This window comes from Larus michahellis, chromosome Z, assembly GCF_964199755.1.
Source record: "Larus michahellis chromosome Z, bLarMic1.1, whole genome shotgun sequence".
Lineage (NCBI taxonomy): Eukaryota > Metazoa > Chordata > Aves > Charadriiformes > Laridae > Larus > Larus michahellis.
Window position 1 is genome coordinate 36,032,414 of NC_133930.1, and position 27,391 is coordinate 36,059,804.

The 27,391-nt window shown below is 37.9% G+C and overlaps 1 long non-coding RNA gene across 1 annotated transcript in view; it reads left to right on the forward strand.

Moving 5' to 3' along the window:
- The window catches only part of LOC141736101 (uncharacterized), a 35,565-nt gene extending 15,229 nt beyond the window's left edge, over nucleotides 1–20,336 (forward strand). Inside the window, exons 2-7 of the long non-coding RNA XR_012584896.1 lie at nucleotides 4,076–4,251; nucleotides 7,072–7,131; nucleotides 7,806–7,868; nucleotides 12,140–12,197; nucleotides 12,594–12,714; nucleotides 13,380–20,336. This is a non-coding gene — a long non-coding RNA (uncharacterized LOC141736101). The remainder of the gene's footprint in view (nucleotides 1–4,075; nucleotides 4,252–7,071; nucleotides 7,132–7,805; nucleotides 7,869–12,139; nucleotides 12,198–12,593; nucleotides 12,715–13,379) is intronic.
- Nucleotides 20,337–27,391: the final 7,055 nt, after the last annotated feature.

A 27,391-nucleotide genomic window follows, 5' to 3' on the forward strand; every position in this document is an offset into this window, starting at 1 on the left:
GGAGTGGTAAAAGATGTTCTGACTATGAACACCTGTAACTGTGGCCAACAGTTCAGCTACTCCATAGTTGCTGTAACCAGCATGCCTTTCCACACCTTTCAGCAATATTGCACTAATTTTTGATTCCAGAAGTTAAAGTCTGTCAGTATAGAAGAGCAGATTCTTCAGTTTTGGTGAGGAAAAGTGAGCTTAGTGAGAATGGGGCAAAGTGATATTTGGTCACCTTATGTGGGAGGAGGAGACAAGGCAAACAGTGGTGATGACAGAAAAAGCATGTTTGGCAGAAGTCTGCACCATTGACACGGGGCCAACTGCAAAAACATATACTTGCGCTTAAGAATAAAAGGCTGGACAGTAAAATGTCTTTTGTTCCTGTGATTTTTTTTTCTGTTTCCTCTTGATACTTGCTAGGAAAGGACAATAAAGAGATAGAGCCAGACAATCTCTCTGCAGTGGGAAGAATGGAAGACAGGAAGGGGACATCTTTGTATATAAGTACAAGATTGCATAGCTTAATAGCTCCCAAGGGAGCAGATATTTCTACCAGGGGAAGAAAAAAAAAAAAAAGCAGCTCCTTAGAGATACCAATGACAAAACTACCCTGGTTTCAGAAGCTTCTATTTCTTGCATCAAAAATAACAAATGGAGTAGTAACAGAGGCACCTGAGGGAGGTGAGTAAACTGAGACCCCCAATGAGCAGTATCCGTACCATTCAGGGAGAACTAAAGATCATCCAGTTCAGTGTGCCAAAGTGTTTATAGCTTACATCCCAAGTTTCTCCTCTGCGCTCTGCTGAGGCTTTTGCCAAATCCCTACATACATTAAAAATACTAACCATACTCCATACTTGCTTGACAGACTGCTTATCGGTGGAGAATACAAATTCATCCTGGATACTAAGTTGTTCTAGCGCGTAAAACAGTCATATACAAGGATGACCAGTAGTGATTAAGCTATGGTACTACACAGAAGTTCCTCCATGTGAATTGAATTAATTGATTTATTAGTAGCAAAATAGCCAGGTGGGTCAGGCTAATTAAGACTATGATTGCTAATTGCCAACACTGGGGACAGTATGAGTGGTTGCAGAGGCAATAGATGCAGCCTGTTTGTAACAGCTCTGTAAACTGCTAGATAGTTAAGACTGGGGAAAAAAAAAATAGGGGAGAAGATGTTTCTGAGGATGGAAGTGTAACTCATTGTAGGCTCCAGTCAGATAAGGTGAAAGCAACTGGTCGTATAGAGAACTTTTGTCATTCCTTAGCAGTCTAGACCAGTGGTCTCCAAAGTGAGGTGTGCACAAGATAATCCACTGGGGTGCAGGAAGAAAATATTTTTTGTACATTTAATAAATAAATTATTAAAAATGAAGTATTTAATTTTTCTTTATCTCATCTTTTTGTACATTCTGGTTTTTGGATATTTTATAATGTACTTAACATGTTAGTATAGTAATACATGTATATAATGTAGAAATTGTATTGTATTTGGAGTCCACTGGTGCAGTTTAAAGTTCAGAATATTTCTCCTTCATGTTTCCAGTTTTCTGTGTATTTCAGTTTCTCTGGTATACTGGATAATGTCAGGTAGTTTGGCTGCCAGGTTTAGGTGTTTTAAAGAAAAAAGCAATACAACGTGGTTGTTGGTGTTTGTAAAACTTAAGATATAAACTTGACATTCGCATGCATTTAAAACTGAATGTTTTTCTATAATGCTTCGTAAAACATACAATACAATTGTAGAGCCAAATGGGACCAAATGATTGTTATTTTCATATTGTTTGACTAAACAAACGCTATGGATAAAGTGCTGGCTGTGAATGCATGATCTAAATTTGGAAAATCTATTTTAATAAGTCTATATGACCATAGCTGTATTAAAACTAAAAAATTCCAGGTAGTACATGTATTGTAGAAGGCTGAGGTTTTAAAACCTTAGGTTTTGTAGATCAAAGAAATGAAAAGATCCCACAACATATCTCTATCTATGGAATTGCTATGGGAAGATGTTTTAAAGCAATATCAACATTGTAATTTTTTGAAGCATTTCTTACTCTGTACTCATCTAATTTATGCTAATTTAATTTCAAAAAATCTATGTCATTTTTTATACTGAACATTAGGTTCTTCATACTTTGTCCTTTATCAAGGACTACATAGTTCTGGATGTTCCTGTTCTTAGCGTACCTCTCTTCTTTTCTCATTAGTAAGTGAACCAGAAAATTTACTCAATTAAAACAAGATTCTTGTTCCTTTCAGTTTGCGTGCCAAAACTGGTAACCTCTTTAGATGCTGACACTCTAAGGTGTCTTAGAGTGAACCAATTTCTAAAACTTACTCAGTGTTGATAGTGACACTCAAAGAACTGTCTTCTGTTCTCTATTCTTCATAGATTAACTGAAGGATATTCAGATATTTTATATTTATTATTTATAATTATTTATATTTAAATATGAATACATTTAGATATCAATATTATATATAATTATTTATATTTATTCAGATAAATATTTTAGCATGTTCTAAAGGAGACTTCTGCATGTGTGATTTTTTTTTTCCTTTTACCATAGCTTAAAAGGCAAAAGTGAAACATCACATTGTATTAAAGAAATTCTGATTAGTAATCGATTCTAATGAATAATGATACTTGCAGAATTGCTTACCCAAATATAATTCAATCACAATCACAAATCATTTTGTCTTGTCTGTTTTTGCCAACATACATGGCAGGCTTGTGGGAGGAATGTTTATTTCCCACACTATTTGTATCTGTTTAGTTGTTTTTTTCCTAAGTCACTGGTTTCAGTCCACTTAGCCAGTATTGGATCTTTTTGCTATGGTGCCACCACCTCATTTAATTTTCTCAGTGGGAGAAGTTGTGGTCCTGAAAAAGCTGCTGGAATCAGAATTTCCCCAGCAGACTCTTTTTGATTCTTACGTTTTCTTGAACATCACATGCTTTTCCTAGTGAATTGTAGTAATTATTTGGTAAATAATGAACATTTTAAGGATTATTTCTTTTCAGAGAGGTTAACAATATATAGCAATTCTGTGGAATTCTCTTTTGTTTAGCTTCAGTCTGATCTTTATTCTCCTGAGCATAAAATGTTAGGCAAGTTTTTTTCAATGAGGTGCCTGTGGGAATTTTAAGTGCATTATTTCACTAAGCAAAGTGAATGAAATCTATTATCTATCTGTATACCCTTTCTATCTCAAAACATTAGTTTTCATTTAATTTTTGGATCTTGTTTTGATAGATGGCTGCCAAAGGATTTGTGTACAGTCTTTCCTAAGACCTACCCCATATGTCATTATGTTCATGTTTCTGTGCTGCCACACAAGTTGTCAAAGATGCCACATTTTTTCCTTTTCTTCCTATCTGACACATCACTGGCATTTGTTTCCAGTTCTGGTTTTTTTTTTAATGTTTGAAATTATATGAATTATATGTCTTTTTAAAGCTACTTTAGCATTCATTCCTCACTTGAATGATATTCTGCAGTAGTTTTTACCCCTTCTGTACCGAAAATAGAAGAAATGTAAATGTCACTTTCTGACCTCATGTCAAGAGCTTGTGGGGTTTTTTTGTCTTGTTCTTTTAGAAATATTTTAGTTATCTGTTTAGGACTAGATAATTCTTGCTTCAATTAGGGACAAATCAACAGTAATATCCTTGCTTTATAGCTTAGAAATATTCAGTCTGTAGCCTGAACTGTCTGCTGTTAAGCTAAGAAAGTGTTGTATGCTTTAGGTGCTGCATAGGTATGATGTGCACAGCCTTGAGATATACCCCTGTACAAACTCCAGCTTGTGCAAAATGCTAAAATCAGCATTCTTATTACTGCTTTGGTCTCGCACAACATTGCTTAAATAGTTGTATGGGCAACACATTCAGTTTTACTGTTCTTGCAAGAATACATTTTGACTTGCAAAACAATACTGCAATACAGAACATCCGCTTTCTGGATCTGTTGTCTAACTGTGTGCCTGCCGTTCACCTCCTGAGGTCTTACACTGCTGACCTATGGCCTGACAACTCAAATTTATTTGAAGACCTTTTATATATCTCTTTCAGCTGCTACATTGCTCAAAGATGGGACCGAGTGTTGTCTATGGAGGGACAAGATGTATCACATACTTCAGGTTATAGATCAGAGCTCAAACCTCACTGGTTCCCTTTGGCTTAAGCTGATTAACGGAGCTCTGCCATTAATATCTGTGAAATATCTTGGCAGACCCATCTGAGAGGTGGTAAGTGCAAAGTGTATTGTGTAAACAAGTTAACTGTATCAGTTATTTTTCTCTGTGAACAAACGTATTGGTTTTTAATTGTTATTTTTAATGGATCAGAGTAAAATATTGTTCTGTTTTATTTGATCTCTGTCCCCTGGTGGGCTTTCTTTTTTTCTCTCTTTCCACAGTGTGACATTTTCCTCTTTAGACTTTTAATTATGCCTCCAAGGACCTCCTGTATTAGCAATGGTGGTGGCAGTTTACCATTCTCAGAGCTAACCCAGCTAGTTACTCCCAGGCTGTAGCAAGTTTTACAAAGATGATTGTTCTATATTTTTAAACTCCAGTAGAGTCTGGGGGTTTATTTGAATAACGAAATGGGTGAAATGGCCAAAGCATTCTTATATCTGGCTACAGAAGAAACTGCCACACTTATGGTTGTATTATCATGGTCTGTTCGGGTCATGGATCAGAGCTGAACATGGAAATTCAGACCAGTTATTTCAGAACAAAACTGCTAATGGTCCTCCTGAGGTGATCTGATCACATCCCTCTGTTTTTTGAATCTCTGCAATAGTACTTGAATAGCTCTTAAAATCTGACAATTTAAATATCCCTTTTCTTCCTCTTTAGGATTATTATAAATAATGCTGCATTAACTACACTGTATCTTCCTGCTTTCCATTAATTCTATCACTCTTTTTTATTGCATCTCTAGATGTCCCCCCATGCTACTGTAAGGAAAAAAAATACAAGTTGTGCATCTTTCTTTTAATTCAAAAATACTTTCCAAAAACCTGTTTCCCCCTGAAGTCCAGACAGAAGAAGTCAGACATTCCTCATCACTGCCACAAAGCATATTCGTAAGACGATTATAGTAAAGGTTGTATTAGTTATACAGCATTAAAAAAATCAGAATTAAATAGAGACTCTAAGAAGATAGCCTTAAGAACCCACGAGTAACCCTATTATCTCACTATCAAAACTTGTCCTTAATTTCTTATTTTCCCAGTTCCTCTTACCTCCCCTTTCTAATCAGAACATCAGGTCTAATACAGGGTAGTTTTTAAGGAATTTGAGGCTGGTACTGGCGTTTCAGGGCGTTACAAAAAATATGCTGTACACATGTACAAACACACGGGCTTAGCGAAGGTACTTCTATTTATAAGTCACATCTGGAATGCTATGTCCTTTTTTTTAAAAAAAAAGGTCCATTCTGAACAAACTATGAAAACAAGGGTAGTCCAGCCCAAGACAAACAGTTATTGTGCCCATATAGTTGTGGTGAAAGAGAAGACCCCCCTCTTCTGGCATGAGTTGGAGTAGCTCTCAGCAGAAGACTTGTTAAAATATGTTCAAAACCATGTTTTGGTCACAAATAGGAATACATCTGGGAATAATATCTATATAACAAATATTTCTTCTTCTGTCATGTCCTCTGAAGTTTTCTCACTCCACACTTACATACAAAACTTAGTCCTCCACAGCAGCTCTCTGAACGGGTAGTTAAAATGTTCTATCTTCTTTGTCAGAGATCTAACACAGTGTGCCACAGTCAGATTCTATTTACATAGTTGTTTTCTGGTTCAGGACAAAACATATGAAGAACTCTCTACCCCAAGCACAGAGTGGACAGAGCACTGATATTAAAAATATGCCCTGCAGTCTTGATGACTGTAGAAGGAAAAGCTTTTTGACAGACAAATTCTCTTTGTTCAGGCAATATTATTTGCTGCATTCTTCCCTGAAGGTGACCAGCAATTCCAGCTGGTGAGAAAAAAGACTGTTGCTAAAGATGTTCAGAAATCCTTCTGCATCCAGCATTTCAATTGTTCCTGTAAATACAAGGTTTTCTCTATCATAAATATGGCAGTGAGAATTCTGTCCCAATCAGACTTCAAAACGGAAAACCATATGTGAATTTGTCATTATCTCCCTTGCTGCCAGAAATAAAAAAGAGTCATTTATAATGTTTCCTTTTGTTCATTTTTAAATTTTGCATTACCTTTTATTTTTACCAGCCTTTACAGTTCCTGAGTTAATGGCAGGTAGCTGGAATTCTTCCCTATTAGATCATATATTTCACTCTTTGTAAATGCAAGATAGATCAGCTTTCCCTACACCCTAATGGTTGAGAAAAAATAAAGCAGTGACAGGCATTCACATTCCTCCGGTCTTGCCGAAGGAGCAACTGTTTTGCTTTGGTTTTAAAAATTTAAGTCATAGATGGAGAGAAATGTAGTGCTGTTTAGTGTAATTCATCTGTAAGGTAGCATATTCACTAAAAATGGAAGGAGTTTTAAAGACCAGCACTACATGCCTTCTACAGCATAGAAAGGAGACCAGCCTCCTTTCTATGCAGTAGTACACAAAATAACATATTTCTTTCCAACACACAGATAAGGTATAAACTTAAGCATTGGTACTATGGTAAATGCTAGAAATAGATTGGCAGCCATTATGATAGATACCGAACTGGTATGGCAATTTATCTTAGAACAGAAAAGCTCTTAGTTTTCAGTAATTCTCTGCTGTATTTCAAGCATATTGCTCATCATTTTAATATATTTTATACTTTTTAATTCCAGATTACTATGTGAAACCTAAGTAAAATGAAATTACAAGTTTTCATTTTTGCTCTCAGTGTTTTTACTGTTTTTATTTATATTATTCATGTCTAAATATTAAATCGTCTTTGTTTAACTTTTTCTGTGTGAAATCTGAACAAAGTATGGAAAATATAATAAAATCATCCTTGTGACATTTCCCTAGACTTCTCCTCACAACTTGCTCAGATTGTGCAGTACAGTTTTGCTTTGTAAATGTGTTTTATAATAGGAGCAGTTTTCAACCACAGCTATGAAACAAGAGTTTGCTCTGGAGTTGCTATACTAGTGGGTAAGAAGAGACCTTCCTTTTCTTCTGAATACTTTTGCATTTGGAGACCTTTACTGAATTTATCCACTATGTCCCAAATAAACTCTGTTTATGAACCACCCAGAATGATGAGATCAGACCATAAGAGTCACAAAATCACAGAATCATTTAGGCAGAATAAATGGCTGGGACATCAACAGTCTCTCTGGTTTTCGGTTAAGATCATTTAACAGTTGCTGTTGAACTACAGTGAAATCTAGGAAGTCACGATTTTTTGGGGAGTGGAAGGTTTCTTGGTATAGAACGGTAAGCTAGGGAAGAAATCATCTATGTATTTCTAATTATTTCAAAGCATGCTTTGGTTAAGAAGAATCTTTGCCCTGGGGAAGCCTGTGAAGGGTAGACATAGAGTGTGAAGTCTAAGAAAGTTGGTAATATTGCATTAATTATGATTCTATTATAAAAATCTAACTGGGAGAAAAGAACCTTGATCAGCAAAAATCTTAAAAGTGATTAGTTGTTAGAGAATAGCAGATTAGTAATTTGTTGTATCTATGGTTTATGCATCTTCTTGAGTGTTTATATGAAAAACATACTGTATTTTTAGCTGCAATATTTAGTGAACTGTTTCTCAAACCTTTTAAAAGCCATTGTGAATGTTTATAATGACTTTCTACTTCCTTATCTACTGGTAGGTCAGTTCTCCATTTCTCAATGAAATGTCACGCTGGAAGCTGTTTGTGAGCAGTTGTCAGCAGGTGGGTTACAGAGGGAGAAAAGGGTTTTATCTCCTTTATCTCCATTGCTGTGTTGCTAACCAGAGGTCTAAAAGGTTTGGAATCTATATTCCATTTTACTGGTGACTTTGAGTGACTTTAAAGCAGTGACTTACAGCTAAGTAACTTCCAGTTAAGTTTTTAAAGGTCTTCTGGTATCTGTTTTCCAAGGATTTCAATAGTTGTCCAGTATCAAAACACTTTAAAAAAATTGTCCTTACTGTGTGCTGCCTTTAAGCTATAATCTGTAAACATCCTGCTCTGACAGGTGTGTCAGGAGACTATGTGTTATATATGTACTATATCTTAAAATATTAATGTAGACTGTATACAATATATACTGTATGATGCTCAGTTTTTCTAAAAAGTGGTTTAGTAGTAATTAAAGCAGACTGAGGTTCGCTCAAAACTATAACAATCAACCTCTTCATGACTTTGAAGACTCTAAAATGGTTTTATTCAAGACAATGAATTCACTGGTATTCACACACTTTGTCCTTGCAGCAAAGAAGGCAAATGGTACCCTGGGCTGCATTAGGAGGAGTGTTGCCGGCAGGTTGAGGGAGGTGATCCTTCCTGTCTGCTCAGCAATGATGAGGTCACACCTCAAGTGCTGTGTTCAGTTCTGGGCTCAACGGTAAAAGACAGATATGCAGATACTTCCATTGAAGGGCCATTAAGATCGTGACAGGCCTAGAGCATCTCTCCTGTGAGGAAAGGCTGAGACAACTTGGTTTGTTCAGCATGGAGAAGAGAAGGATCAGGGAGGATCTCATCAGTAAGTACAAATACCTGAAGGGAAGGTGCAAAGAAGACAGAGCCAGGCTCTTTTCAGTGGTGCTCGGTGACAGGACAAGAGACAATGGGCACAAACTGAAACACAGAGAAGTGCCTCTGAGCATCAGGGAACAATTTTCCACTGCAAGGGTGACTGAGCACTGGCACAGGTTGCCCGGGGAGGTTGTGGAGTCTCCATCCTTGGAGATATTCAGAAGCTGTCTGGACATGGTCCTGGGCAAATGGCTTCAGATGACCCTTTGGGGTCACCAAGCCCAGATGACCTCCAGAGTTCCCTTCCAATCTCAGCCATTCTGTGATTTTGGGATTCTTACCTCTTATCCCTAATAAACAGATTTTTGGTGCAAAATGTACTGGTTATAATAATTTCTGAAGTTTTTAAAAAAATGTCACACCTAAATTTCTGAATAATAGCAAATAACATAGTGATTGTGATTTGATTATATTATGCACAAATGCAGAAAAGAAGTTATCACAGATAGTAACCTCAAAGAATAAGTTGTCATTTCATGGGATTTGTAGTATGGAAGGAGTTTTAACTGTATATAAACTGTATACTAAGAACTGAAGACGAATTATTTCTTTAAATGTAAAGGAGCTCTTTATTCAAGTGGCCTTTTCCTCCTTTCCTCCACAGACTTCTTCACAGTTTTGGAATCATAGTTAACAGAATTAACCCTGTCGGTAAAACATTAACTTTGAGAAAAGTTCTAACTAGGAGCTAGAGAAATAAGTACTATATTGCTATTGCCATTTGACATTACACAGAACTTAAACCATATAAAAGTTTAGGTTTTTTTATCTCTGTACTGCTATTACTTGTGATTAAATTATCATCTGATGAAATATTTGAACAAACAAAATATGTACAAGTAAATACAAATATCAAAAACTTACTTGAATGAAAGGAAATCTTCACACATACCTCATATTTGACAGTCTGAGAGACTAAAAAACATTTTAAATTGAAGCTGCCTATAAAACCTCTACATGTAGTCACTGGGCAAAGGCTTTCTAATCAATGTAATGCCCTTTAGAAAAGGTTCATCATCTCTGAGGGCTGATACTTTGAAAAATCAGTATCTACTGTTCATGCTTTAGGTTCCTAGAATAGCAATTGCCACTAGGGATGGAAAAGTTACCTCACAGTAGCTGTAAACTCAGCAGGCACTGATTACATGGATAAGATCAACAAAAACACGTTGGAGACCTAAATATTCTGGTGGTGGTGCTAATTCTCTGTCCTTCATTTAATCTTATTAATTAACTAAGAAAAAAAAACATTTTCAGTGCCAGTATACAAGCACATTAAAAGAGCTAGTATTCAAAACAGAAAATAATTAAACCTTCATCAGCCACATTGTAGCTCTGTTGTGTGTCTAACACTTTACTGTCAGCATTTTTGATTTAACTTGACCACCTTCTGGGTGTAACTGAGTGATGCAGTTAAATTTTTACAGCCCTTGTCCCCTCAATTAGAGTGATGTTATATTGTTACAGCTCTTCTTCATTAGAGAAGAACAGCCTTACCTATTTAAGCCAAATTTGTATAGGTATCGTGCATTCACACAAGAGGGTTGGGGTTGTTTTGCGAGGAAAAAACCTACTTCAGTTAAAGAGCCTTCTCCAAGTGCAAGAGTTTTCTTGAAAATTTTCAGATTTAGAGTAGGCCTCTATTCAATTTGGAATGATGACAGTGCTAAGGAAGAGAAGCCACTGAAAAATTTTACCCCTTCCAATAGGTCCTTCATGCTCTAGCTCTCAGTGTATCCTAGCCAAGGCTCTTTGTTTCCCATCACACGAGCAAAAAGAACAAGAGGGAGTGACATGAGAGAAGCTTAGTGCCAGGGAACACCAGGATGAAGTCTCTTTGTCTTTTGATTGTTTTTAGTAGAATTAGGGTTGGAACTAACTGCTGGGGAACTCCTTTCCTTCACTCAGAAGCAGACACCCTGTTGAAAATGCTCATGCCTTCCTCTTCTCATGTCAACAGACACATGCTAGACAGCACCTGAGAGGGGGCATTGTATGTTACTCTGTATGCTTATAAGAGCAGTCCTGTAGACCAAAAGACCATTTTCCAGGGTTTAGCATGTTGTCTGCTGCTTGTAACATACAGCAAAGCCAATACTGGTCTTCCAAAGAACAATGGTTAGCTCTCAAGCTGATCCAGTGACCACTTTATAGAATCATAGAATGGTTTGACTTGGAAGGGAACTTTGAATGTCATCTAGTTAAACCCCCCCTGCAATAAGCAGAGATATCTTTAACTTGAGCAGGTTGCTCAGAGCCACATCCAGCCTGACCTCGACTGTTTCCAGGGATGGGGTGTCTACCACATTTCTGGTCAACCTGTGTCAGTGTTTCACTACCCTCCTCATAAAAAATTTCCTTCTATCTAGTCTACCCTCTTTTGGTTTAAAACTATTACCCGTTATCACAACAGACCCTACCAAAAAGTTTGTCCCCATATTCCTTATAAGCCCCTTCTCAGTACTGAAAGGCCATAATAAGGTCTCCCTGGAGCCTTCTCTTCTCCAGGCTGAACAACACCAAGTCTCTCAGCCTGTCTTCGTAGGAGAGGTATTCCAGCCCTCTGATCATTTCTGTGGCCCTCCGCTGGACCCGCTCCAACAGGTCCATGTCTGTCTTGTACTAGGGACTCCAGAGCTGGATGCAGTACTCTAGGTGGGGTCTCATGAGAGCAGAGTAGCGGGGCAGAATCACGTCCCTCGACCTGTTGGCCACACTTCTTTTGATGCAGCCCAGGATATGGTTGGCTTTCTGGGCTGCGAGCGCACATTGTCAACTCATGTCCAGCTTTTCATCCACCAGTACCCCCAAGTCCTTCTCCTCAGGGCTGCTCTCAATCTCTTCATCCCCCAGCCTGTATTGATACCAGGATTTGCCCTGACCCATGTGCAGGACCTTGCAGAACCTCATGAGGTTCACATGGGCCCACTTCTCAAGCTTGTCCAGGTCCCTCTGGATGGCATCCCATCCCTCAGGCATGTCAGCCACACCACTTAGCTTGGTGTCATCTGCAAATTTGCCAAGGGTGCACTTGATCCCACTGTCTAGGTCATTGACGAAGATATTGAACAGTACTGGTCTCAATACAGACCTCTGAGGGACACCACTTGTCACTGATCTCCATCTGGACATTGAGCCATTGACCACTGCCATCTGGATGTGTCCATCCAGCCAGTTCTTTATCCACCAAAGAGTCCATCCACCAAATCCGTATCTCTCCAGTTTAGAGAGAAGGATGTTGTGGGGGACCGTATCAAAGGCCTTAGAGAAATCCAGACAGACGCATCCATAGCTCTTCTTTTTTCCACTGATGTAGTCACTCCATCGTAGAAGGCGACTGGGTTGGTCAGGAAGGACTTGCCCTTGGTTAAGCCATGCTGGCTGTCTTGAATCACCTCCCTGTCCTACATGTGCCTTAACAGGTGCCTTCTAGGACAATCTCTTTCATGATCTTCCCAGGCACAGAGGTGAGGCTGACAGGTCAGTAGTTCCTAGGGTCCTCCTTTTTACACTTTTTAAAAATGTTCCTTTTTTGCTGAGACCCTTCTGCTCTATAATCTACTACATCCCGCTTCCTTTTGCTTTCATCTAATCGTACTCATTCTGGTTTCAAGTTTTATTTGTTCCCCTTTTATGCATGCCTCTAAACAGCTGTCTCTCTTCATCTATAGACCTTTGCCTTCTCTGCTGCTGCCTACCTACCTTATAAACTCAGAAAGTAACTCCTTTGCATGTCCGACGGATGGCTTCTTCTAAAGTCTGCATATCACTGTCTCTTCAGCCTGTTTTCTATCTGGCTTCTGTAATGTAGTTTTCTTTTCATCTTCCTCATATTGGGTTCTATTTTGACCACTTCTCTTTGTCTGGCTTATGCAGGGAGAAGCATCTGACAGCATGGGACAGACATCCAGCATTCAGCTTCAGTTCCTGGCTCTAGAAATGCAAAAGGAGAAGTGTTGTTTGGCCCAAGGACATGGCATCCTGGGACCTGGGCAGGGTGAGGAGAGGCCCTGGGGGAGGCTGGGCAGGGCTGGTGAGCCCTGTATGTGCCATCAGGTCCCTGATGGAATATATGACAGTGGTTTTTTTAGTTTGTATTTTAAATAAAAAATACACCATATAGTATAGTTTTGAGGAAGGGCAAAAAAGTCCAGAAGAGTCAGTATTTTCAACTCCCTATCTTGTAACAACTCAATTTCAGCAATAAAACTAAATGGAGTATCAAGTGGATTTCAGAAGCACAGATAGAAATGGTATTTAGATAAATATTTTACTCATTTTGAGTCATTTACCTTAAACTAGGAGTGCATAAATAGGTTCATGTATGAACAGATAAGACAATAATACAATAAACATTGTGCCGAATCTAATTATCTACCCAGTTTTGTAATTATGGATTAGTCTTTCTGCACTACAGGTCACCGCTCAGAATCAATGGTATATTGTGGTTGTGGAAAGTTTCTAGGCAAGTGGCAGACATACATCAAATTACACAATGATGTCTAGACACCTTCAGTGTATGGTATTCTTTACAAGAGAATACTGAAATAAGAGCATGTGCGAGTTCTAAATTTATAAATCCTTAGTCATTGTACAAAGAAAGAGAAGAGATGCCTACTCTCTAGCAATTTACAAGTTTGTGTTAATCCTTTCTAATTACAGAATTGCAGAACAGCCAAGGTTGGAAGGGAGGTCGAAAGATCATCTGGTCCAACCCTTCATGGGAAAGGGAGCCTGGGTGTGATTATGGAGCACCCTGTCCAATTCCATCTTGAAAACCTCCAGCGATGGGGTCACCACCACATCTCTGGGGAGGTTGTTCCAGTTCCTAGGATTGTTCTCACTGTAAAAAATTTATTTTTATGGCAAGATGAAACCTCCCTCAGTGCGACTTGTATCCATTGCCTCTTGTCTTCTCATTGTGGCTCCTTGTGAAGAGAGAGCCTCTGTCCTCTTTGTAGCTGCCCTTTAAGTGACCATCTCCAAACCATACAAAACCAAGACATTCTATTTCATACTGTGTGTAATCACATAACAAATGACAGCTATGCTTAGTGATTATTATCATGGCATACAAACATATCTACAATAAAATAAAATTCTGTCCTGAAAAGTTCCAAGACAGGATTTCTTCTCTATTTGTCATGATGAAACAGACTCTGTTTGTTGCATACAAGAGAAAAATTATATGACAGTACAAAATGTTCTCAATTAAGAAAGTAGCTTCCAAAACATACAAAGGCTGAAGACTGAGTTAAGCCCTGGGCAGCTTCAGATTAGCCCTAGAAGATTTTAGTCTTGTCCGGCAAAATGAGACATTTACTTCTCTCATTATTTGGTCACACTGTCTTTCATTTTAAACTGAGGCAAGTGATCATTTTTCTTCAGGTGCTTAGTGGTAACGGGTGGCTGATATGGCTTGTTGGCAGCTGCTCTGTTTTCCTTAAGCTTCCCAGAAGAGATCCATCTTATATACAAAGTCACGTGTGGAGTTCCAGCGGAAAACCTAGACTAACAAAATTCTACCTTATTTTTGGGGGTTTAAGGGATGTCCTTGTTGTATTGAAATGGGACACTAATTTGAAAAAAACATCTCTGACAGGAAAAGACTTAAGTATTTGTTTAAGATCAAGCACTTCGGTTAAGTGCTTTGCTGAATTAGGGCATGGAATAAGAAACACAGATTAACATGTGTCTGTCACCAAGTACTGGGTGCCTGTGCAGTAAATTTAATGTCCTCAAATAGATACGTGTCTATGCTTCAAGTTCTGTTTTCAAAGATCAAAATCAGGTTTCTAACTGATATAATACAATGACATTTATTCATTTACTGTATCCATAGTGAGACATGAAAGTATCTGACTCATTCATTAGAGCAAAGGATAAATATACAATACATTCAAGGCAGTGTGGAAGAAATAAGCTATGTGCTAGCTACATGCCAAGAAAAATAGTATTAGGTGTAGAACTGATCTACGTGCATATGAATAAAATACAGCATCAGGACTGAAACCTGCTGTGGTAAAACACTGTGTATCAATGCTTGACATGGAATTAGAAATTCTAGTTGTGGCACTTGATTGCCCTCTATGCCTTGGCATTCCAATCTAGGGTGTTGCTACAGAGTCATCCATTGGGAAAGAAAAATTATTTAATAGGGTTTTTTAGATAGTAAATAAGCAACATATTGTGGAGTTCTTAAAATGCTTTGCTTTGAGATAAATTCCAAATACAGACATCAAAGGCGGGAGGACTTACTGTATTGGTAGCACTGTAAATATAATATTAGGAATTACTGCTTAGAAATCACAGAGACTAATACATTTTTATTACTTTCTTTTCAGTGATACACATTTCACAAGTAGAAAGCAGGTCAGACAGATACATGGAAAATCATTCTGGGAGCTATATGGCATATGGCACGCACAGATTCCTGTGGGATGTTATCTTTGCCTTCAATAGTGTTAATTTACATTACATTTAAAACTTCAACAATTTCTTACTTTTAAAATATGGTGCTGATGAGAGGTGTTATTACTGAAGTCTACGGTATCCCTATAATTTCATGGTCAAAACATGACAGAGGAAACAAAATTCTGTGCAACAATCTCAATCTCTGTAATATTTTGACTGAGAGAGAAAACAGTGAAACTGCATCCAAATTCAGAGAACAAAATGTGAAACTGTACACCATGTTTCAGGGTTAAATAAGAAAACTCAAAGATTTCCTAGATACAGATTATATTCTCTTTCGTAGACACTTCAAGTTAAGAATTATTAGTGTTAAAACAAGAGCAAATGTTGCTCTTGTTGCTGTTTGACCAATCTGTTTCCATTTCATGGTCCAAGCAAACATAGTACAGTGTTTATAGCTTACATTTTAAAAAGATTTTTGGCATACATCATTGTTCTTTCTTCTCCATCTGCAGTTGTCCATGCTGAGTATTTCTGCAAGGAAAACATAATTTATGAAATAATTCAGCAAATATATAAATAGATCTTCATGCAAAAGAAAAAATACTTTCAGTGGAAAATGCTGATTTTAGCAGTATGCTTCCATGAATGCTCTAAAATAATAATCAACTTTTGCTTGGATAGTCAGAAAAACTACATTCCTTTTAATTGTCTTATCATAGCACATTCTGATGAATTTATGCAGTCTTCAGTCATCCCACATTTTCAGCTGCTCATCCCAGATTCTTTTTCACCTTCAGATTGAACTTCCATTTCCATTATCAAGCCATTCTCAGCATGGAATGTAATCATGATCCAATGACAGGTGTCACCTAAGCAGAATGATGTGATGTCTTTTACCTGGACTGTACACTTGCTAGCATGTAGAAGAAAGATTTTCTTCAACTTAGTGTTACAAGTCAACTTGTTTTTGCTACTGCAAAGCATTATAAAGTCATAGAGTTACAGGGGATAGGATAGGGTAGAACAGAGCAGAACAGAGTAGAACAGAGTAGAATAGAATAGAATAGAATAGAATAGAATAGAATAGAATAGAATAGAATAGAATAGTATCGTAGCTATTATTTTGGCTAGCCTTCTTCAGAATTAAAGCTTAGTGCATTCTGACACAGTACACACATATCCCCTTTTGGAAACTGAAGTGATCATTAACACATCTAATTAATAACTAAAATACTGGGTAACCCTTAAAGAGTGCAAGAATTCCGCTCTGATCTCTCTGGATTCCAATGATGGTGAAAATTAGGAAGGAATTTTTTTTTAATGGAAGGAGACAACAGTAGGAAAATAAGATTATTTTATCCAATGAAATGCATTCTCTTTATAGGAAAAATCAGAAATGTGTGCAATTTGAGAAAAATGTATAATTTCCTTGCCTTAAAAGGGAGGAGGAAGTACTGTACCTTTGGTTAATTTGACTGGGCTGTGGCATCTAATGTTCTCCCTTGGAGCCCTCCAGTTTATCAGAACACCAGGTACGCCATACAGCAGCAGGTGGTTGGTTCCTCAGGTTCTGTATCCTATAACAGCAGGTAATGCTGAGCTGCAGAAAGACGGAACAAAGCCCGTTTGTGTACAGAATGGATGATAGTCCACAACTCCCACTGGATACCAATTCAGTTGTGAAATACAGAACTTCTTAGGCAACTAGCCCAGATCTGCATAAAATTTGATTGCCCTAGGGTTATAAGGCCCCACTGTAAAGGTTTCTATTGGTCATAAATTTACTTAGATTTTAATAAAGCTCAGCCACAGCATTTGGTTCTATGACCTCATGTAACAGTGAATTTTACCATTATCATACTATATGAAGTGATGTTTCTCTATTTCATTTGATATAATTTTGCAGTTACTAGTTTCAAGTCAGTTATTAAGTTGTTCTTAAAGACAAACATAAAATTAGAACTGTCATGCTGGAACTGATCCAATGAGCTGTCTCCAGCACTGATATTACAGAAAGTGGAAAGACTGTGAAGAAAAAGCATGTTCTATTCAGTCCTTTTTTTTGGTCAGCTTTACCTGTGGTCACCTCTACATTGTCTTTATTTCTATAAATCACCAGTCCCTTTCAAATCTTAGCCAAGTTCTTATTTTTACTAACTTTGTGTGGCACTGAGTGACACACTCTAATTATTTGTCATATAAATAAATCTTATTTTAATTTATTTGAATTTGCCAACATTAAACATTTTTTATTTTACAGCATTGTTTTCAGGTATTTAATGGGAAAATGCAAATTTATTTTCTCCACACCATTCACTTGTTTATATACTTTTATCAAAGTATCTTTATGTGATTTCTGTAGAGATTTTGGGTGTAGTCCTCTACTGTCTTGCATTTATATTCTGTGAATATAAAAAATTTCCAGGCTAGAAAGCTGAGTTTGGGCACATTTATAAAGAACAGAAAAAGTAGGCCAACAATTTATTGTTGTGCGGCCACTGCTGTCTGACTCGGTCACAATCCTAATAAAAAATATGTAACAGTTGAAAATGTTTTTTCATTACGCCTCAAAACCTTAAAGTAATTATAGTGAGAATTACAATTAACATAGTTCAGATTTCCTGGGAAGAAATATAAATGTGCATTTTGTAGGCTGTAGGCTGGAAATCGATTTTTAAAATGCTTATTTGGGTTATTTCTACCAGTATGTTGTTGAAAAAAAAGGAAAGCCAGTCTTCTTCATTACCACGCCATAGGTGAGAATGAAACACAATGTGCATTCCTGACACGAACCCTCTGTAATGCAGGAGGTTCCTACCCTTCACTGCTTTGGGCGGGAGGTTGGGCTAAGTTGGGATTCCTGCCCGAGTCACACCACCATCCTCTGACCCACTGGCAACAACTGTACTGGCCCCCTCAGGCTCTGTTGAACTTTTTTGCCTCCATTTACAATTCTTTGATTTCACGTGGCAATGTCACTGCATTTTGAGGCAAGTTTTGTGAAACACGGCCACTGGAAATGAAACTTGTAAGAGCCCTGACCAACCAAAGGAGCGGGAGAGGGGAGCTCCATTGGGCTTGGATGTGTCAAAGACACTCCTTTTGAAGATGGAGAGGTGAAGCTGGCCGGAGAAAACACCAATCTGTTCATTCTGTCTAAGGAGTTCCTTTGCCTTGATAAGCAGTTACAGCAATCTGATTCAGTTCCTTAAGGGTCCAGCTGCTCTCAGAAAGCAGGAAGGGGTATCAATCAACTGAGAAAAGTGTCCTCCTTCTTCCTTTAACCCTGCCTGCAACTGCTGCCTCAAGCCTCCTTTCGCAACTGTCTGTGCCGAATCGTAGTCCGAGGAACAGAGTAACTGGCAGCACAATTTACAGTTAGAAGCCTCGTTCAACTGCAAATTAAAATACACTACATCCTGCAGATCTTGCAGTTTTGTGTGTCGGGAGCTTTCTGTCATCATCTCTAGTGCGTTAGAGCTGTTGCACTATACACATGTATAAAGCAAAGAATCACTTACCTGGACACTCCTGAAGAGTCTCATGCGCACCTGACTGTGAGTCCACAGCAGTGCCAGGGTTTGGCAGGTGAGGAAAGCGAGACAGGGAATTGGGAACAGGCAGGCAGGACTTTCCGTGGAGCTGAACTCAACTGCACTGGCTGCGCTCCCATTACTGTATCTTGTTAAGCCCACAGATATCTCTTGAAAAACGGGGAAGTTACTGTACTTTTCAGCAGCACTGGCTTACTACTAAAAATCTGCACTGCTGTGGTACAAAACATGCACAGTCTACATCTAAGCATACAGATCTGAGTACGACCATGTGGGTTATACCTCAGCCTGTATCAGCCTGTACAGGTTTGTGGCGTACATCCATACGATATGGCTTAGGCACTAGAGAGCCTGCGCCAGAATCACAGTCTGCAGCTGTGCCTCCAACTATGACAGACAGTCCATCTTCAGTCTACTCAGCAAGTGTTTCCAGTTCGTGTGCAAGAAAGTACTATAAGAGAGCTTTTCTCATCACTGAATGGTATGGTTTATATGAATTGATGCTGTTTTATCGTAATTTTGTCCTGACAGAATGTAGAGGGGAAATACGAACGTCTGCCTCCCCAAATGCACGTACAGGCTGTGCTGATGCAGTTGGGACCTATGGAGGCAAGAACAAAACTCTGTCTGCCAGCAGGCCACCCTTTGGGAGCACCCGTTGCCTTTGCAGTGCCTCTTAGCCAGCCTTGGAGTGTCATCTTTCCCAGGTGTGCTGCCAGCATCACCTCTGTAAAGGGGGTGATGGTGTGCTGCTGGAAAGGGATGTGCCATATACATGAGAAGTATTTGTTACTTCATGGCTAATTTAATATTTTTGTGGGACTGCTATTTTTACACTCATATTGATTATAAACATTTCAGTTTGGTTTTAGTCCAGTTTTAAAGGCAGATTATAAAATATGTAGCTTGTTGGTGCAGATATCCAGGCAAACACATAAAAATATAAAACTCCTACTTTAAGTCTGACATCCCATCCTGGCTGAAGGATTGGAACTGGAGGTAATAACTATGTGTCCCAGCTGGGGAAGCTGCTTTTAAAAAATTGTATTCAGAATGGCTTACTATTTAAAGGATATGGTGCATGTGATGATTAGACAAATAAAGACCATCAGCAATCCTGTGCAAGTGGCAAATTCACAAAGATAACCTGATGGGTGCTCCTAAAAGCCGTCAGCTGAAGAGACAGATCTCAATGTGGTTTTGCATCTAACTACCCTCTTACAGAAAAATGAAGCAGGATTTATAAACAAATATGTCAGAGTATATCACAGAATCATAGAATACCAGGTTGGAAAGGACCTCAAGGATCATCTGGTCCAACCTTTCTTGGCAAAAGCACAGTCTAGACAAGGCGGCCCAGCACCCTGTCCAGCCAGATCTTTGAAGTGTCCAATGTTGGGGAATCCACCACTTCCCTCGGTTTATTCCAATGACTGATATATGATATGCTGCAATGATTTTGTAGTAAAATAAAGTCAGGCTACATTCTGAAACAAAAAAAAAAAAACAAAAAAAACCAAACCCCAGATGTAACGCTATACCTTTTGCATTTTTGCATTTAAAAAAAATGTAACAATTAGTACATATATTTGTCTAGCCATAATTTTTTTGTAAATTAAATGATCAAAGAGAAAGTGAAAAAATAGGTGGTCACCTATTTTGTTTCCCTCTTGTTTAAAAAATACAGATACTTTTATTGCTTTATTTATTTGCATGTTGAGCTTTCAGGTATATTTCTCTGTGGAGTTCATTTTTTACTAACTGCATTTAAAACAGAAAATAAACAAATATAAGAGTTTTTTTTATGATACTACTTACTCTTGAAGGCTATACTTTTTTTGGATTGCTCATCAATGCTTTCCTTCTTGTGTAATTATTTTGGTACAATCTGTGGCTATCTAAGATTTTCCATGTTTACCAGCTGACTTGCTGATTACTATCATGAAGTATTTCACCCAAAGTTTGGCTCAGATACCATGAAAGTAGGAAACATTTTGGTGCATACAGAATAAACAAAACCTTTAAAAACAAGTTTCCGAGAAAGTCAGCTTGCTGCTTTTGGGAACATAAATATGGTAATTAGGAGAAAAGTACAAAAATCATCTCCAGTGAAACACAGAAGTGCAGGTTTTGTGCTAGCGCTTTTCAAAATCTGGAGGGCTTTTACATGCTGGTGGCAGCATAGCTCCAATGGTCTTATGGTAACAGTCAGAGTGGTTAAAAGACACTGAAGACAGTGTGGCGATAGTGCAGCGAACTGAATTTTAATATCCTTCACCTCCTGCCAATCTCAGGGAAGTCAGGAACTCAAAATTCCTCCTTCCTTTGCTGGCTAGCAGGGGTTTGGGGTCTTGCTCCTTGTCATACAGTGGCCAGACGAAATCTCTGCCAGGGATCCTTGCAGAGTTCTGCTTTTATGAAAGAAGAGACAGAATAAACCTGGGATTTTAAGATTTTAAGAGCCAGAAATCTCTTAAGGCTTCATTCACCAAGACCTCTCCATACCAGTGAGATTCTGCGACTGTAAAGAGTTCTGTTCTGCCAGGCATTTTCAGGTAAATCTAAAATGTTAGTAGCACACATGTTAGAAGAAAACAGACACAATTAGTAATGAGGTCATAGTTTGAAGCTCTTGTTCAATATTTATTCAGTGAAAATTTGACCTTCGAAATAAACTTCAGAATTTGCCCTGTAGTATTTTAATATTTAGGCAGTAAAGAAAGATACTCTATTTCTTATATGCTTATGCACCATATTGGTTACAACACATAAGGCAGTAGCTTACACTTAACAGTGTATTTTATGTGGAAAATCTTGCAATGAGACCTGTCCATTTTTCTGATAAGATAAAAAAAAAAAGTGTTCACACTTTGACAAAGATTAAATCATCCTTCAGTGCTTATCTGTGTGCTGTATTTGTGAATATGAATAGTTCATTGTCTTCAAAGTTACTGTTCATGCATGAAAAATTCAACATACGCATGAATTTATGTAGGATCTTGACGTGAAATAAGCATTAAGAATGTATTGTGCTTGTATTGCTATGTCAGTGTCTTCTGGATAGAGCTTAAGGATGTTTCTGTTGCAATGTGGAGCATTCTCTACCTGCCTCTTATCCTGTAATAGTTTTGTGGTTATCTAGAAGACAGACTGTAATGCAGCCAATCTTTTAATTTTCATTAAAATTAAAATCACTTACAAGGAAGTGAAATACACTACAATGTAAAAATGTTAAAAGTCATAAAATGTTAAATTACTTATTTCAAAAATTCTCTACTGCACATTTTAGGTGGTAGCTACTGAATCTCTTCATTCAAATCTTCCATTATCTTCAACAAAATCGGTCCTTTAGGAGATCAGAAGGTGTGTCCCATTGAATTAAGGTGAATGTTGCTAGAGAACTATGTTAAATGCCAAATTCATAACTCTGGATACAGCTCATGTTTGTAAGGTTACGTTTTTAGACTCTATGCACCTAAAATCTGAGATAGCAAAAGCAGAGGCATTGAAAAGAAAAGGATGAAAAATCACTTTTTAGAGTAGTCTACAACTGGACTTGTTGCCTATAAGTATCACTCTATACTGCAAGCGCATGTAGCGTAACCAGGCTGGACAGTCTTGGCAGATAATTTCATTAGAGTAAGAAATAATTCCAATGTTACAAGCAACTTAGCTGCTATGACAGATCTTTAAAAAGGGGCTGCTATTCCTCAGATCTTACAGAGTTTGAGGTCTTCGAAACCAGTTCCCAGAGTTAAGACTATAAACACAATTTTGACATCATCTTCTTGAGCTTCAACTTATGTGGTAGCTGACTGGGTTTAACTTAGCTGTAATCGCGTTCCATCTGTGCTTTGTATTGCACTGGAACATAACTTAGTGGAGACCTCGTGCCACCTTCCCTTCCAACACATTCAGCTTCCATTGACTTCAGTGAGACATGAAGGGCGACAGCTTTTCTAGTAACGGAAGTTGTAAACACTACTCATCACTCTCTTTTCCTGTTCATTCAATTCTACAGGACACGTTAACACGCCCAGGGCTGTGGTTCCAAATGCAAGAAGAAAATAAAGTGAGGGCAAATACTGCTGGGCAAATGCTGCCTGCCTGGCTCTTCCAAATCACTAGGCTGAATTCTGCTCTTGGGGTAGTCGTAATTATAGGATTGCGTTCAATTTACACGGGAGTATTGGAGGCAGGAATTTGTCCCACTGAGATTACTTTGTAGGCTGATGTAACAGCCCATTGAGATTAGTAAAAACAGCAGATTTTGGCTTGCAAGGGAAAAACCCTCAGGATTTATAGTGCAACTGAGAAAAGTAAGGGTGCATAGAATGCCCAATTACACTACAAAAAGGATGTTAAACATCTTATCGTTTCTGTTTTTCTGCATTTTATACATAGAATGCAATAAAAATCCCATGTTAGATACAAAGTAAAATGAATGTCAGTAAAAAATTACTTTGTCCTAAAACAACATCCCACCCCTCCAAATTCTGTGACATTTATGACTATGGTGAGGGTGTATCTAGCCACTATTTGGATTGCCTCTCAGCTCTCAGAGCAAAATGCATTCCATAGAAAGCTGAATGATGGAATTTTAGTTACAACATAATTTTCCAGCTGTTCAAAAAAGGCGTATCATGGTGTATATTTCACAACTGCCGAAAAGCAGTAAAATTAACTGATGAATGGTCGTACCCATGTGGGCCCAATCCTGGAAAGTGTTAAGCGTCCTGAATTCCTGCATTTCTGTTGAGGCCAGTGGGAGTCTGGGGTTTGCTGAACTTTTTGTGTTCACAATAAGAAGAGAGAAGAAGATCTTTCACCACCTCTCAGATGAGGGCCAAGAGCCAATAACATCAAACTGATCCTACCGTCGTTAAACTAAGTCCAAGACACATCAGTATGAAACATGGTGCCAGTGGAAATTTGCTGTGCATTAGATGATTTGTGTCTGTTTCTCTAACACTAACTTTGGAGTTCTCTCGGATCAAAAGCAGAACAACAGAAAAAAAGCTTGTTTTCTGCATCCCAGTGGAAAAGAATCATCTGTGTGAACTGCTGTTACAACGGTAAAAAAATTTCTGAAAGTATTTTATTTGCAAAATATTTATGCTATCTCCTCAAAAGAGATGAGGATTATCTTCATCTTTACATCAGTTCTTATGTTAGAGACAAAAAAATATTGCCCGCTTTGGGAGGATAACAAATCTGACACTTTTCATCTGTCTAATAGACTTTTCTTTTGGTGCCCTGAAGGAGCAACATCACAGCTGGACACATTTTCTGAGCACTGTAACTTCCTTACTGAGGACTGTAGGATTGTAACTTCTTTACTTCTTTACTTCAACTGGAATCTTCCACTGAATTAATGCTTACAAGCCTCTTTCCTCTTGCCAGTCGCATCTCAAGGCCAACCAGGTTCCTCATTCAAGAGCTTTGTCTCAAGTAACTTCCTTACTCCAACACTGAACTGTACCATCTGAATGGCACAATGCAAATGTGCCGTTGGTTTATTTAATGGTCAACCCCCTTCTCTCTCCCATCCCATATCAAGAACATTGTCTTGATTTGATACAGAGTAAAAAGAGACAAGTGTTTCCACAGGCTTTCAGCCTGACTTCTTCCTAAGAAACATAATTTCTTCAACTGCCAAGCTCCTTTTGAAGATTTTTTAGTGGGCTGTCAAGAGAAAAGGGGCTAAAATCTTATTTTACTGCTCTGATAAATTCAGTACCAATTAGAAAAAAACTGCAGGACATTGTAAAATGTCTCAAAAATGTGAGAATATTATTATCATCACACAACTAAAATAAATCTGTTCAATGGAGAAGATGAATGTTCACGTGAAGTCTGAGCCTGCTTCCACAAAATTAAGTCTCCTGAGTGATCTTTGCTGTCTGTAAAGTTACTAATGTCAAAAATGATTACTGCTATCACTAAAGCTTGTGGAATCAGACCCTAAGGTTCTGCTGACAACTTAACCATTAAAATTCTTATTATTTGATTACAAAATAATTTGTTACAGTGCCATCCAGGTTGATGCTGTCTGTGTACCAGGTCCTTCCGCTCCCTGTATCCATTCAGGTTCTGAGACTTTAAAAGCACGAACACAAAGGCGAAACCAAACAGAAACTCAGTTACTCTCCTGCGATCCAAACCCCATATCCCTGAAAACGGCTGTACCTTATAAACCATGAACTTAAGGAAGTCGATAAATGCATCACAGAATAATTGTAACAAGAGTAGCCCAATTCTGCAGAGATGCAATGAGGAACTAGTCAAATAAAAAACTCATAGCAAGGGAACCTAGCATAAATGCAAAGGAAACACTCAGGTAGCCAGATATCTATACACTACTACATGTCCAGACAGGAGTACTCATGATGTTTTGCTCATTGAATGACTCCCAAAGTGAACATTTCAATATTTGCTTGAAGCCTCCTTTATTTTGTAGCTTATAACAACCTTTTTAAAGAAATCCTGGGAACTTCCTCTAAATATGTCATTTCTTTCTAGAAAAAATGAAGAAAAAGACATCTGCTACAAATACTACCATCAACAGAAACATTACCCTCTGATGTTCTTTCACGGATTTATACAGCTTATATCTTTCTGTGACTATTCCTATAATAGACCTATATTTACTGGTGTACCTTTTCACGGAAAAGGGCTAATTAATGGCAAAGGAAGAAAAGTAGAATTCTCAATCATAACTCGGATTCCCTCTCATTCTTCTGCCATTAAATTAAGTTTCCAGAAGTTGTGATTGTGCAGAGGTATTTCATACATAGTTTAAGAGTCACTAACGTGGCACATCTACCTTTACTAGCAGTGAGCTTGAACTAGCACAATTGCAGTGTAACTGCTCTGTTCGTTCTCATTGTCACTATCATCTAAAATCTGAGTTGTCACTTAAGATGTGAAGATTAACAGCTGCATTATTCAAAACCTGTAGGAAAGCTGGGATAATCTCATCTCAAAAAGTACTTTAATAATAACTATGGAGAGATCTTGGCAGCAGGGTTCCACTTGTCTTGGTGATGAGCACGATTAGCAGAACTTTGAAAAAACTATTCTTAAATGATCATTGTTCCACGCTGGTGCAATATGACTACCAAAGAAACAAAAACATAACAGCAGTTGAAACAAAAATATTAGATGGTATGCACATACTTGATAATCTACCTTTATCCATTCTTTAAAAAATAGGGGATTTAAGCACTACTGTGGCGCAATCTTTTAGTCACCCTGACCCATCTACTTATTTTAGACATGCCTTGTTAGCTTTAGAACTTCTGTCTCAAATTTTCACTTTATAGTTATCAATAGCAGCAGCAAAGAGACAAACAAATTATTGCTGGCTATTAGCATTTCAGTCCATTATGATGCAGACAATGACAGAAATGTTAGATGTCATAGTGCTTGCAACACCACAATCTAGTTGTAGCCTGCTCTGCCCTAAGACTCTTCCCAGTTTGTATTGGTAAAGCTATATAGATAAGAGAAATGATAGAAGACTTGACACAAAATTCTAGCCTCAGTAGATCTGAGTGGACTCCACTGCCTGGGAGAGACAGTCCTCTTTTCTTTCTTTTTCCTGTCCATGCTCATGAAATAGGTGGGGTACTTTCAAATAATTCTGGTATGAACTATAAACTTGAGAGGGAGCAAGGAGTACAGAAATAATCTCCCCGCACAATGTGACCTCCCTTCTGACTTCAGGAGTTCATGGTCCCTAAAATAAGAGGTCATTCAGCCTCCCCAGGCTCATTGCCAAGCCTCTTTAGATCACAGGCTGCTGGTCCTACTGGCTGGTGCCAAATTATCTGTGATAGTTTTCCTGATATACTCTACTGTCTGCTAGGGACTGAGCTGAGACCACGAAACTAATTTCATGTAGGAGTTCAGGTTTAAGTCATTTTTAAACAACATTAACATATTTCATATATTTTTTTCTCCAGGGAAAAAAAAAAAAAGGCCTTTGAGAGGCCAAAGCAGAATAGTTTCTATAACATAAGGTAATCTTAAATATGATAGATGTAGGATCTGCCTGTGACTTGCCGTCAATTACAGAATTTATCCCATATCACATGAAACAAGTTTAATAAACCACTTAAGTGTTATAAGGTATGCTTCCTACCAACATGAATTATGTATCTATCTGCAGCCAAATGTACGTGTTCTATCGCTCTGAATATTAAATACAAAAACTATGTTTAAATAATGTGAAGGGTCTGATTTAAAGCAACAAAAGCCAATAAATTCAAAGTTTATGCTGGCACTCTATCCTTAACTCACACAAATTGTTTCAAACAGGTATAATGGCATGAATTACACCCCTCTTACATTTATGTTTCTACTTCCACATTTGAATTTCCTGAGTTTTGTCAGCCTGAGTCTCTCCATGAGTGTCTTTAAATAGAGTTCTAAAATGTAATTTATTAGCTTTGATTTTACTTCTTAAGGCAAATGTATGCTTTATATAAAATTAAAAAAAAACACATTTTTTTGTCTGAGGATGGTATGGTTCCTTTGGAGCTGTTTCAGTTTCTCTATTTAATACACAATCAGAATGTTTTAAAATCTTTATTAATTATTAACTTTGTATTATTTACACAAGAGACTGTAACAGGTCCCTCAGAGCTTTTCTGATCTCTTGGGTTACCATGGGACTGGCTGGATATTTAGTATGCTCAT